The 13,698-nt window shown below is 53.5% G+C and overlaps 1 protein-coding gene across 5 annotated transcripts in view; it reads left to right on the forward strand.

Moving 5' to 3' along the window:
* ATP2B3 (ATPase plasma membrane Ca2+ transporting 3) overlaps window positions 1-13,698 on the forward strand; it is a 375,958-nt gene that overhangs the window by 187,870 nt on the left and 174,390 nt on the right. The window lies entirely within an intron of this gene.

Below are 13,698 nucleotides of genomic sequence, written 5' to 3' on the forward strand. Positions count from 1 at the left end.
AGCCACACAGCCAGCGACAAGGCGTATCCTCTTGTTGCCTAAAAGCCAGCAGCACGCTCTATGGAACTGTTGGAGAAAGGCAAGCGTGGTACTGATTCGATCCATAGCGATTAGGAAGTTATCTCTTGTCCCATAACTTACTATTTTGGAAATAACTTTTTACATAGCACTATGGTTCACATTATGATGGCAAAATGATGTGGAGCTATGGTATAAGTGTTATTCCCATCATGATAGATGGATATTGTCAGATATGGCTTGTAAAAATAAGCACTTTTGCAATTTACTACTTATTAAAATTTGCAGCCGTTCTTGAGATATTCACATTTTTCTATTGTTTACAGCTCTCTCTTCTCCCCCTGTGCAGTCTCTCTCTTCTCCCCCTGTGCGGTCTCTCTCTTCTCCCCCTGTGCGGTCTCTCTCTTCTCCCCCTGTGCGGTCTCTCTCTTCTCCCCCTGTGCGGTCTCTCTCTTCTCCCCCTGTGCGGTCTCTCTCTTCTCCCCCTGTGCCGTCTCTCTCTTCTCCCCCTGTGCGGTCTCTCTCTTCTCCCCCTGTGCGGTCTCTCTCTTCTCCCCCTGTGCGGTCTCTCTCTTCTCCCCCTGTGCCGTCTCTCTCTTCTCCCCCTGTGCGGTCTCTCTCTTCTCCCCCTGTGCGGTCTCTCTCTTCTCCCCCTGTGCCGTCTCTCTCTTCTCCCCCTGTGCGGTCTCTCTCTTCTCCCCCTGTGCGGTCTCTCTCTTCTCCCCCTGTGCGGTCTCTCTCTTCTCCCCCTGTGCAGTCTCTCTCTTCTCCCCCTGTGCGGTCTCTCTCTTCTCCCCCTGTGCGGTCTCTCTCTTCTCCCCCTGTGCGGTCTCTCTCTTCTCCCCCTGTGTGGTCTCTCTCTTCTCCCCCTGTGCGGTCTCTCTCTTCTCCCCCTGTGCGGTCTCTCTCTTCTCCCCCTGTGCAGTCTCTCTCTTCTCCCCCTGTGCGGTCTCTCTCTTCTCCCCCTGTGCGGTCTCTCTCTTCTCCCCCTGTGCGGTTTCTCTCTTCTCTCCCTATGCGGTCTCTCTCTTCTCCCCCTGTGCGGTCTCTCCCCCGTGCTCTCTCTTCTCCCTCTGTGCAGTTTCTCTCTTCTCCCCCTGTGCGGTTTCTCTCTTCTCCCCCTGTGCAGTCTCTCTCTTCTCCCCCTGTGCGGTCTCTCCCCCGTGCTCTCTTTTCTCCCTCTGTGCGGTCTCGCTCTTCTCCTCCTGTGCGGTCTCTCTCTTCTCCCCCTGTACAGTCTCTCTCTTCTCCCCCTGTGCAGTCTCTCTCTTCTCCCCCTGTGCGGTCTCTCTCTTCTCCCTCTGTGCGGTCTCTCTCTTCTCCCCCTGTGCGGTCTCTCTCTTCTCCCCCTGTGTGGTCTCTCTCTTCTCCCCCTGTCCGGTCTCTCTCTTCTCCCCCTGTCCGGTCTCTCTCTTCTCCCCCTGTCCGGTCTCTCTCTTCTCCCTCTGTGTGGTCTCTCTCTTCTCCCTCTGTGCGGTCTCTCTTTTCTCCCCCTGTCCGGTCTCTCTCTTCTCCCCATGTGCGGTTTCTCTCTTCTCCCCCTGTGCGGTCTCTCTCTTCTCCCCCTGTCCGGTCTCTCTCTTCTCCCTCTGTGTGGTCTCTCTCTTCTCCCTCTGTGCGGTCTCTCTTTTCTCCCCCTGTCCGGTCTCTCTCTTCTCCCCATGTGCGGTTTCTCTCTTCTCCCCCTGTGCGGTTTCTCTCTTCTCCCCTTGTGCAGTTTCTCTCTTCTCCCTCTGTGCGGTTTCTCTCTTCTCCCCCTGTGTGGTCTCTCCCCCGTGCTCTCTCTTCTCCCTCTGTGCAGTTTCTCTCGTCTCCCCCTGAGCGGTCTCTCCCCCGTGTTCTCTTTTCTCCCTCTGTGAGGTCTCGCTCTTCTCCCTCTGTGCGGTTTCTCTCGTCTCCCCCTGAGCGGTCTCTCCCCCGTGTTCTCTTTTCTCCCTTTGTGAGGTCTCTCTCTTCTCCCCCTGTGCGGTCTCTCTCTTCTCCCCCTGTGCGGTTTCTCTCTTCTCTCCCTATGCGGTCTCTCTCTTCTCCCCCTGTGCGGTCTCTCCCCCGTGCTCTCTCTTCTCCCTCTGTGCAGTTTCTCTCTTCTCCCCCTGTGCGGTTTCTCTCTTCTCCCCCTGTGCAGTCTCTCTCTTCTCCCCCTGTGCGGTCTCTCCCCCGTGCTCTCTTTTCTCCCTCTGTGCGGTCTCGCTCTTCTCCTCCTGTGCGGTCTTTCTCTTCTCCCCCTGTACAGTCTCTCTCTTCTCCCCCTGTGCAGTCTCTCTCTTCTCCCCCTGTGCGGTCTCTCTCATCTCCCTCTGTGCGGTCTCTCTCTTCTCCCCCTGTGCGGTCTCTCTCTTCTCCCCCTGTGTGGTCTCTCTCTTCTCCCCCTGTCCAGTCTCTCTCTTCTCCCCCTGTCCGGTCTCTCTCTTCTCCCCCTGTGTGGTCTCTCTCTTCTCCCTCTGTGTGGTCTCTCTCTTCTCCCTCTGTGCGGTCTCTCTCTTCTCCCCCTGTCCGGTTTCTCTCTTCTCCCCCTGTGCGGTCTCTCTCTTCTCCCCCTGTGCGGTTTCTCTCTTCTCCCCTTGTGCAGTTTCTCTCTTCTCCCTCTGTGCGGTTTCTCTCGTCTCCCCCTGAGCGGTCTCTCCCCCGTGTTCTCTTTTCTCCCTCTGTGAGGTCTCGCTCTTCTCCCTCTGTGCGGTTTCTCTCGTCTCCCCCTGAGTGGTCTCTCCCCCGTGTTCTCTTTTCTCCCTCTGTGAGGTCTCGCTCTTCTCCCTCTGTGCAGTTTCTCTCTTCTCCCCCTGTGTGGTCTCTCCCCGTGCTCTCTCTTCTCCCTCTGTGCAGTTTCTCTCTTCTCCCCATGTGCAGTTTCTATCTTCTCCCCCTGTGCGGTCTCTCCCCGTGTTCTCTTTTCTCCCTTTGTGAGGTCTCGCTCTTCTCCCTCTGTGCAGTTTCTCTCTTCTCCCCCTGTGTGGTCTCTCCCCGTGCTCTCTCTTCTCCCTCTGTGCAGTTTCTCTCTTCTCCCCCTGTGTGATCTCTCCCCGTGCTCTCTCTTCTCCCTCTGTGCAGTTTCTCTCTTCTCCCCCTGTGTGGTCTCTCCCTGTGCTCTCTCTTCTCCCTCTGTGCAGTTTCTCTCTTCTCCCCCTGTGCAGTTTCTATCTTCTCCCCCTGTGCGGTCTCTCCCCCGTGTTCTCTTTTCTCCCTTTGTGAGGTCTCGCTCTTCTCCCTCTGTGCAGTTTCTCTCTTCTCCCCCTGTGTGGTCTCTCCCCGTGCTCTCTCTTCTCCCTGTGTGCAGTTTCTCTCTTCTCCCCCTGTGTGGTCTCTCCCCGTGCTCTCTCTTCTCCCTCTGTGCAGTTTCTCTCTTCTCCCCCTGTGTGGTCTCTCCCCGTGCTCTCTCTTCTCCCTCTGTGCAGTTTCTCTCTTCTCCCCCTGTGCAGTTTCTATCTTCTCCCCCTGTGCGGTCTCTCCCCCGTGTTCTCTTTTCTCCCTCTGTGAGGTCTCGCTCTTCTTCCTCTGTGCAGTTTCTATCTTCTCCCCCTGTGTGGTCTCTCCCCGTGCTCTCTCTTCTCCCTCTGTGCGGTTTCTCTCTTCTCCCCCTGTGTGGTCTCTCCCCGTGCTCTCTCTTCTCCCTCTGTGCAGTTTCTCTCTTCTCCCCCTGTGCAGTTTCTATCTTCTCCCCCTGTGCGGTCTCTCCCCCGTGTTCTCTTTTCTCCCTTTGTGAGGTCTCGCTCTTCTCCCTCTGTGCAGTTTCTCTCTTCTCCCCCTGTGTGGTCTCTCCCCGTGCTCTCTCTTCTCCCTCTGTGCAGTTTCTCTCTTCTCCCCCTGTGTGGTCTCTCCCCGTGCTCTCTCTTCTCCCTCTGTGTGGTTTCTCTCTTCTCCCCCTGTGTGGTCTCTCCCCGTGCTCTCTCTTCTCCCTCTGTGCAGTTTCTCTCTTCTCCCCCTGTGCAGTTTCTATCTTCTCCCCCTGTGCGGTCTGTAAGGGGTGGACGGACCCCTTACAAGGAGGTGCAGTGTTTCCCCCTGAAGATACCCCCCGCTGGGGTAGACAAAGCTGTTAATGTTTTATGTTGATATTTTATTGTATTTGCACTGTATAGCTGGGTTCCCCTAGTGGCCGGGTGGGGCGGCTGTCCCCATACCGTAGAAACAGGGCAGGAGAAAGGAGGAGCCGGCAGCAGTAGGGAGGGAGAGTGTGTGGTAGGAGGAAAGCGTGGGTTGTTGAGGCAGTGGAGTCCGGGACAGGAGAGAAGGAGCAGTGGGGGCAGGGTGTGGGAGCTAAGTGAGCAGCGTACGAAGAACAGAGAAAGAGAAAGTGTCCTCTATGGTGAAACAGGTTTGAGTGGGTCAGGTCTGCGGTAGCCGGAGTGGGAGCCCAGGTGAAGTAGAGTAGCCGGGCACATCCCCACGAGAGGAGACTATAAGAAGAGGTGTTTTCCCCCATCAGGAGTTGTGAAACGACGCTTTCAGCTTACTGCCACTGTTGTGAAGATGTGTGCAATAAACGTGCCTTCTGATTCAACTGACCGTCGTCTGCAAAGTCTTTATACGTCTGACAGCGTTCTCTGCATCACCACACTCTGCCCCACCAAGCCATCTCCTGTCCCAATAGTGACGGCGGAGCCGGGGGTTAGCCTGATAGAAAATGGGGCCACGACTACAACCCCCGAGGCACCCCTGGCACCCCGTTACATGTGGCGTAGTCGGCAGGATCCGGATTATCTGCAGGGGGTCCCGATTCAAGAAGATGGAGACCAAGTGGTGCCTAAGGCGTTGGACCAGACACGAGACGGCGGTAAGATGGCCGCCGTCTTCACGAGCACAGCGAGCGCGCGAAGAATTGGCGCCAAACGAAAGACCCTGAGTTGGCCGGCGAAGAAAAAGAAGTACAGAGTACGCCGCTCAAAGAGGGGAGGTGCCGGCCCCAAGATGTTGCTGAAGACATGTGAAGAGGGCGGCGTTACAGAGGAAAAAAGGTGTGCTGGGTCGACGTGATGTGCGAGACTGGGGGTGGAGTGTATGCAAGAGCGGGAAAAGAAGGCCCGCCTCCACCTTCCTCAGCATCTCCACTGTCCCCGGCGCCATTACAGAAAGAGACGCCAACTCAGCAAACGACTAGGAACGAGATGGAGACTCAGATAAAGCAGCGAGCTGCAGCGCGAGCGCTGGTGGCAACCAGCCTGGGCAGAGGACGCCCGAGGCAGACCGCAGCCGAAGAAGTACTCACTGTTAAATTACCGGCGGTGCCAGGAGGTCCGGAGCGGCCCGCGAAAGTAACGTGGGTCACTTCCTGGGATGCCGTGACCGGTGAAACCTCTACGGAAGTCCGGGCCACCTATAAAACATTACTGCAGCCGGGGAGTGAGATACCGGGAACACCCCTCCAGAGTCCGGAGGTGGTTGCGCCCGTCCAGGCAGAACCTCCAGCCCCTACAGAAGTTCCCGCCTCGGGAGAGCAGTACGCCCCGGAGTTGGAAGAGGACGAATGGGGGTTCTTCTGGGAGCCAGTAAAACCGTCGCCCCTGATCCGACGACAGTCCCCACCGCCTGAAACTGATCCAGTGCAAGAGAGGTTGCTGGCCGAGACCGTGGCCCGTGAGATGATGGCCGGTCCCCTTAGCGACGAGTTTGATCGGCAATGCACCGTTGGCACTGTGGTCAAATTCAATCAAGCGGAGGGCTATGGATTCATAGAGGACGAAGAGACCGGAGATCATTTTTTTTATAACCGGGTAAACCTGGACACTGAGGGCTTGCCCCAACGTCTGCAGACCTTGTACCCGGGAGAAAAAGTGAAATTCCGGAGAGAAGTGGGATGCCGGGGCCTATTTGCCGTAGGAGTGACCCGGATGCCCACTGCCCAAGAAGCCGCACTATGGCAACAAGAAATCGAATGGGAAGAGTGTCAGAGCCGGAGACGTACACAGCGGAGACCGGTGCTGGCCGAGACATGCCGGCCGAGAAACACGCTGGCGGTGGCGCCAGAAATCACTACCGGACTGTTAGCTGAGGCGGAAAAGGAGACGCTGGCGGTGTTAGCGATTCATCAAAGTATGGTGACACACCCGGTGGTCGTCGTGGGAAGTCCACAGCCGTCCCGACCCGCTACTTCGTCACCTCCGCCGGGGGTCGAGGGGCCAAAGCCGGAGCCAGAAGGATCGGAGGTACCGGTTAACTATGAACCGTTCCGGAGGCTGCGCCGCTTGCCAGGTCAGTCACTCTCTGATTATGTGCAGGCCCAGCGGGCCGAATGGCTCCGAGCTTATCACCCCGTGTGAACCCCAGTGACCGGAGAAGGGGGACATACTTGTGTTAAGTACCGGTAGTGTTGAAGAACCGGTGAAGTTTTAAAGGTTGTAACCATGTTTAAGGTATTGAGCCCGGAAGGAGCCTGATGCTGAACTGGGCGAGGACTCCCTCTGTGATATTTCGGAAGACTTTATTGTTTGTGCTTCTGCCTTCAAAGACAAACAAAGACCGGGAGTGCCTGCTATGGCCTCCGGGCAAAACTGCTACAAAGACCGGGAGCTCCCTTGGAGGGACTCCGGGCGCAAAACTGGTGCGCTCAGTGGTTGTTTTTTTCTTATGAAGGTTTTAGAGTTTTATTAAAGTTTGCATGCTGCTAAGATTGTGTTTTACAGATACGAGCCTTGCCGGGAGGCTAAGGCAAAAAGAGGGGAGGAATGTAAGGGGTGGACGGACCCCTTACAAGGAGGTGCAGTGTTTCCCCCTGAAGATACCCCCCGCTGGGGTAGACAAAGCTGTTAATGTTTTATGTTGATATTTTATTGTATTTGCACTGTATAGCTGGGTTCCCCTAGTGGCCGGGTGGGGCGGCTGTCCCCATAGAAACAGGGCAGGAGAAAGGAGGAGCCGGCAGCAGTAGGGAGGGAGAGTGTGTGGTAGGAGGAAAGCGTGGGTTGTTGAGGCAGTCGAGTCCGGGACAGGAGAGAAGGAGCAGTGGGGGCAGGGTGTGGGAGCTAAGTGAGCAGCGTACGAAGAACAGAGAAAGAGAAAGTGTCCTCTATGGTGAAACAGGTTTGAGTGGGTAAGGTCTGCGGTAGCCGGAGTGGGAGCCCAGGTGAAGTAGAGTAGCCGGGCACATCCCCACGAGAGGAGACTATAAGAAGAGGTGTTTTCCCCCATCAGGAGTTGTGAAACGACGCTATCAGCTTACTGCCACTGTTGTGAAGATGTGTGCAATAAACGTGCCTTCTGATTCAACTGACCGTCGTCTGCAAAGTCTTTATACGTCTGACAGCGTTCTCTGCATCACCACACTCTGCCCCACCAAGCCATCTCCTGTCCCAATAGTGACGGCGGAGCCGGGGGTTAGCCTGATAGAAAATGGGGCCACGACTACAACCCCCGAGGCACCCCTGGCACCCCGTTACACGGTCTCTCCCCCGTGTTCTCTTTTCTCCCTCTATGAGGTCTTGCTCTTCTCCCTCTGTGGGGTCTCTCCCCCGTGCTCTCTCTTTTCCCTCTGTGCGGTCTCTCCCCCGTGCTCTCTCTTCTTCCCCCTGTGGTGTGTGATCAGCGCAGCGTCCTTACTGCTGAGCAGTGTCCCAGTGATGCAGGAGATCAGTGCTGACCGCAGGTGTCAGGTGACGTCACTGGTCTCTGCTCCAGGCTTATTAGTATTCATAAGCCAGGATGCTGCGCTCATCACATAGTGCAGAGACAGCGGGGAAGGGGGGAGACAGTTGCGCCATACATCATAAAGGGCTGGGGACACCGTCGGGCAAACAGTGTTGACGGTGTCCCTGCCAGCGAGTGGGCCCTGGCACTTGCACGGGTGATGACACCGGGCCTGGTTGTCACTGTAATGGCCCTGTACATGGTAATATTATGGTGGCTCTATTTTTTAAATTATCCAGAATTATGCTAGGCCCTGACTTGGGGGCTTTGTTGTTGCACAATTATAGGTGCTGTATGTCTGACATTTTGGGGAATTGTGGCTGACTTTGTGATGAGGTTACTGAGGTTGATATTATGGGGGTCATTTAGCAGGTTCCCGATTATAGGAGCTTTGTTGTCAAATGGCTTTAGGAGTTTAGGGGCTAACCCAGTTATGGAGGGTCACTGACATAGGGGCCCTGTACCCGTAGTATTATGGGGGCATTTAAAGAGGATTATGCTAGGCCCTGACATGGGGGCTCTGTTGTCGCTGTGTTATACATGCTTCATAATTATCATTTTGGGGACTTGTGGATTGATACTGCTGTTGTACCGCCCCGGTGTTGGTCGGGCTGCTTGCATCCGGGATCGTGGTGGCTCGAGGGGCCCGGACCCGGGTTGGCGGACACTTTGATCCGTGAAAGGGGGAATTTACAGGGGATTAGTTTGTGACGCCACCTGCGGGTTGCGGTAATGGGAGTACCGCCGAAGCTGGAAGGAGTATCGGGGCAGATGGTGTTAGGCAGCCAGGTGTCAGTCCCTCCGCAGGTAGGGAAGGCCCCGGATTAAGGGTATTGGTGCTTTGGGAGGGCAGGGTGCAGGGGACCAGGGTACTCACTGTGGGTAGTCTTGGCGCTGGATGAAGTTTATAAAGAAGACACACACACTGCAGGTAAACCAAAGTCTCTGTATACAGCTGCTGCTGCCGTGAGCCTGTCCAAGTATCCGCGGTCCCACCGATGTCACTTAGTGATCCAAGCCTGTCTCCGTGCACAAGTTATGGTCTGTTGGTCCCCGTGGCTTGAAGCTGTTAGGGGCCCTGCTCACTATGTGTAGTGCAGCTGTGCTCTTGAGGGCTGGCACGCGGGAGTTTAGTGGGTTACTGTGTCTGGATACACCCCTATCCCCCTCGTTGTGCTGATGCCCTCAACCTCTGAGCTCGTAGGGAAGTCCTTGGAGGTCCTCTCCCTTACAGGTGAATTGCCAGGATGTTGAATTGGCTCCTGACCTAGGGTCCTGTACCCCGTCGTGCTCGGTACCGGTTAGTTCTTTTGGGCCTTCTGGTCCTCCAAGACTATAGGGTGCTTTACACGCTGCGACATCGCTAGCAATCTCGTTAGCGATGTGACACGCCAGATCGCAGATAAGATTTGCCGAGATCGTACATAGGTCGTTTTGTATCGCTGGTCACATGTGCGATCTCTGCAAATCGTATGTGCGATCTGGCGTGTTACATCGCTAATGAGATCGCTACCAATGTCTCAGTGTGTAAAGCACCCTTATGTCCGTCACACCCTTGTCCAATGTCACTGCTACCGGTCCCCGACTCTTCTGGACCCGAATCACCGCTTGCAACCCAACCAGTGTCCCTAGCTCCCCAGGATCTCACTCTCTTTGGAGCCTACTTCTGTTCTGACTGTCTCCCTCTCACAGTCTGCTCAGTCCCCCAGTGGCCGGCCCATTTCCAGTTTGTCCACCCCCCCTGGTGTGTCTGGCAGTGACTGCTGTGAGGTGATTGGGTTTTGTGGTGCAGATGGGAGAGACATCGGTTTCTTGGGTACCTGGAACTAAGGGGGGTGGGCTCTGCACAATCGGTAAGAATGCAGTACCCTGTGGCACCCTGATGTGTTCAGGGGTGCCACATTGTTATGGGGGAACTGGAATGGCACTGGACTCTATGGTTGACATTTCGGCCTTGCTTTGGAGAAAGCCTTAATGTCAATTACGTCACTGTTGCCCATAGCGACCAATCACAGCCCAGCTTTCATTTCCTACAGTGCATCTGTACAATGAAAGCTGTGCTGTGATTGGTTGCTACGGGCACAGACATTTTGCCTTTTAGGCAGTCGTTATAAGTCAGCGGTGGCACTGTTGCGGTGGCACTGTTACGACAGCTCCTATCCCTTTATGTCAGAATGAAACAAATTAAGCACATGAAATAATTACTTTTCAGATATCATTTGGCAGCAGAGCCCTGACCCCGAGATAAGAGTCCTGGGACTTCGTTGTGCCATATAGAAGTGCATTCATTTAATTTTTAAGCACTTCTCTGAATATTAATATATTCGGATGTCTCGGAGGAGGACAATTTAGACGAGTGCTAATTGAGCGAAAAATGTATATTTTAGCTTCAGGGGAAATCGCTATTCCCGCTTTTTGTGTGTCTTGTGTTCTCTGAGCTCCAACAAAATGTCAGCCAGATCCCCGTATAAATATATACATAGCAGGCGGCTGCTGGTGGGAAGCCGGTGGCAACGATACTTCAAGCAGCTCCTGGGGAAATTGGGTCGCTAGCAAGGCTATATCATACTAATTGTCATTATCAAGGTCGAGCCGCTCGTATACGCATAGATTAACACCTTGCAGGGAAAGTGTAATATTACATGTCGACTACTTGTTTCAGCGACCTTGCACCTGATCGACCTGGATGAAAGTCATTTTTTTATGGTGGAGAGCCCACTGTGTGGTGGCTTTATACACTATTAGGCTGTATGGGGTATAAAACCCTTTAAATGGAATGTGTCTCCATGGTAACAGACTACAAACATGCCCTGTGTAGTTAGATTCTGCAGTTATGTATCCATCTTACACATTTATTACATTTCCTCAGTCCCACCTCTAGGACCCATAACTATCTTTAGAACAAAGGTCCCCCTTGGCTTGCTCAGCTGTGTCCATGGCAGTGTGACGCCCTGGCCTATCAGGTGGTCACAGGGTATTGTGCAGTCTGTCTGCCCTTCTCCACAGTATCCACCTCCTCCTTGGCTACGGGTCCCTAACCTTTGGTGTTGCCAAGAACAAGCTAATCAAAAGCCTAGAAACACGCTGCACCACACCCACCAGACACACCAGTGGCTAACCTAAAGGGAATAGGGTCGCCCACTTGGGGGGTTGGTTAAGGGGCGGTCAGGAGTGTTAGGAGACAGTTAGTTGAGTGGTGACTCTCGAGAGGAGGTCAGGAGCTGGGCTCCTTGAGACTACAAGGTGGCAGACGTTGGTCTGGGCCTGGTAGGAGCTGGACCCCGGTCTCAGGGGATCGTGACAAGGGGCACAGACTGTCGAGGAGGACAGCCGGCAGCCTTGTGCCATCACCGGGCAGGGGCCAGGGCACGACGGGGTACATGGACCATAGGTCAGGAAGAAGCTTCAAACGTCCTGACAATTTACCCCACGAGGATGGAGCCTTCAAGATCCGTTCTCCACCCGCTCCAAAATCGGGGTACTAGCGCAATGAGGAGGATAGGACTTTCCCACTACATGGTCCAGAAAATCCCAAGCATGAACCCTGAGAGCAAGCTCACCCAGTTAGCCATACTGGAGAGCGGGACCCGATTAGTTTTCCACTAAAGGGACCAACCAGAAGACAAGGTGCCAAGGCAAAGGTCACAGACTAACAGGCAACACCAACGGGCACGGGATCCAGGCGTGCTCCCTCTAAGCAGCAGCGGTGTCCAGAACTTTGGTTTACCACAGTAGTCGGTGACAGCGTTATTGGACTGAGTGAGTACACAAGTAACCCTTACCGTCCCAACTGCACCTCCCCGTCACCATCACCGAGTCCCGGGGCATTCCCCCTACCCGTGGAGGGGTTAAACACCTAGCTGCCCACACCGTCGTCACCGGGTACTCCCAATCGCAGCGGTGGTACTCCATCTTACCACGCACCTTCCACACCATCCCCTGTAAGCACTCCCCCCCTTTATTCCGAGTGGCCGCGCAACCCCTGACCCCGGGTCCGGAGACCCCTCGAGCCACCGCAGATCCGGATCCGAGCAGCCCGTCTGCTGACGCGGGGGCGGCACAGCAGTGAATTGAGACAGCCATGTATGTGTGGAACAGGTGTTAGAGACCCCCATTTTAGAGATAGTTGAAGGTCACAGAGGTAGGACAACATCCATCAGGTGAAGGTCACAGAGGTAGGACCACATCCATCAGGTGAATGTCACAGAGGTGGGACAGCATCCATCAGGTGAAGGTCAAATAGGTGGGGCCACATTCATCAGGTGAAGGTCACAGAGATGGGAACACATCCATTAGGTGAAGGTCACAGAGGTGGGACCGCATCTATTTGGTGATGGTCACAGAGGTAGATTCGCATCTATCTGGTGATGGTCACAGAGGTAGGACGGCATCCATCTAGTGAAGGTCACAAAGATGGGACCACATCCATCAGGTGAAGGTCCCAGAAGTAGGACCGCATCTATAAGATCTCTTTATGATAAATCCTGTAAAAAGCCATGGTTGGCTATATGTTTCCATGGTAACAGACTACAAACATGCCAATATGCCCCATGTAGTCAGATCCCGTAGCCATATTTTCATTTTGTACATTTATAACATTTCCACGGGTCCCACCTCTAGGACCAAGCCTATCTTGAAAACAAAGTTCCCTCTTGGCTTGTTCAGCTATGTCCATGGCAGTGAATTGAGACATTCATGTATGTGTAGCCCCTCTCCATTAACAGCGGCCATGGAACGGGTGTCAGCGACCCCCATTCTAGAGAGAGGTGAAGGTCACAGAGGTGGGACCACATCTAACAGATCTTTTTATGGCAAATCCTGTAGAACACTAATGTTTTCTGTTTCCATGGTAACAGACTACAAACATACCCCATGCAATAAGATCCTGTAGTCATATTTTCATTTTGCACATGTATAAAATTTCCACAGGTCCCACCTCTAGGACCCAAACCTATCTGGAGAACAGAGGTCCCCTTTGGCATTCTCAGCTGTGTCCATGGCAGAGAATTCAGAGAGCCATATATATTATATCATAAAAGTGAGTACACCCTCCATATTTTTGACAATATTGTATTCTATCTTTTCATGGGACAACACTGAAGAGCTGGCACTTTGATACAATGTGCAGTGTCGGTGTGCAGCTTGTGTAACAGTGTAAGTTTGGTGCCCTCTAAAAAACTCAACACAGCCATTAATTTTTAAACCGCTGGTAACAAAAGTCTGTTGACATAATTAGAGGGCACCAAATTTACCCTGTTATACAAGCTGTACAATGACTACTATACATTGTATCCAAGTGTCAGATCTTCAGGGTTGTCCCATGAAAAGATGTAATAAAATATTGACAAAAATGTGGGGGGTGTACTCACTTTCATTATATAATGCATATGTGGTCACACTCCATTCACAGCAGACGTTAGATGGATTTCAGTGACCCCCCACTCTAGAGATAAGTGTAGGTCCCAGAGGTGGGACCAAATCTATCAGATCTTTTTATGGTAAATCCCTTAGAACTCAAAGATGTTCCATGTATCTCCATGGTAACAGACTACAAACATGCCCCGTGTAGTCAGATCCTTCAGTTGTGTTCCCATCAATACACAGTTACAGTATGACACTTCCACAGTTCCACCTCTTAGACACAAACCTGTCTTCAGAAGAGAGGTTCCTCCTCAGCTTGTTCACCTGTTTCCATGGAAGTGAATTGAGATTGCCATTTGTGTGGTCCCTCTACCTTCTCAGTGGCCACCAGACGGGAACCTTATGGTAAAGATATACCTTCTCAGTGGCCACCAGACGGGAACCTTATGGTAGAGATATACCTTCTCAGTGGCCACCAGATGGGACCCTTATGGTAGAGATATATCTTCTCAGTGGCCACCAGATGGGACCCTTATGGTAGAGATATACCTTCTCAGTGGCCACCAGACGGGAACCTTATGGTAGAGATATACCTTCTCAGTGGCCACCAGATGGGACCCTTATGGTAGAGATATACCTTCTCAGTGGCCACCAGATGGGACCCTTATAGTAGAGATATATCTTCTCAGTGGCCACCAGATGGGA

The sequence above is a fragment of the Anomaloglossus baeobatrachus genome, chromosome 9 (assembly GCF_048569485.1).
Source record: "Anomaloglossus baeobatrachus isolate aAnoBae1 chromosome 9, aAnoBae1.hap1, whole genome shotgun sequence".
NCBI lineage: Eukaryota > Metazoa > Chordata > Amphibia > Anura > Aromobatidae > Anomaloglossus > Anomaloglossus baeobatrachus.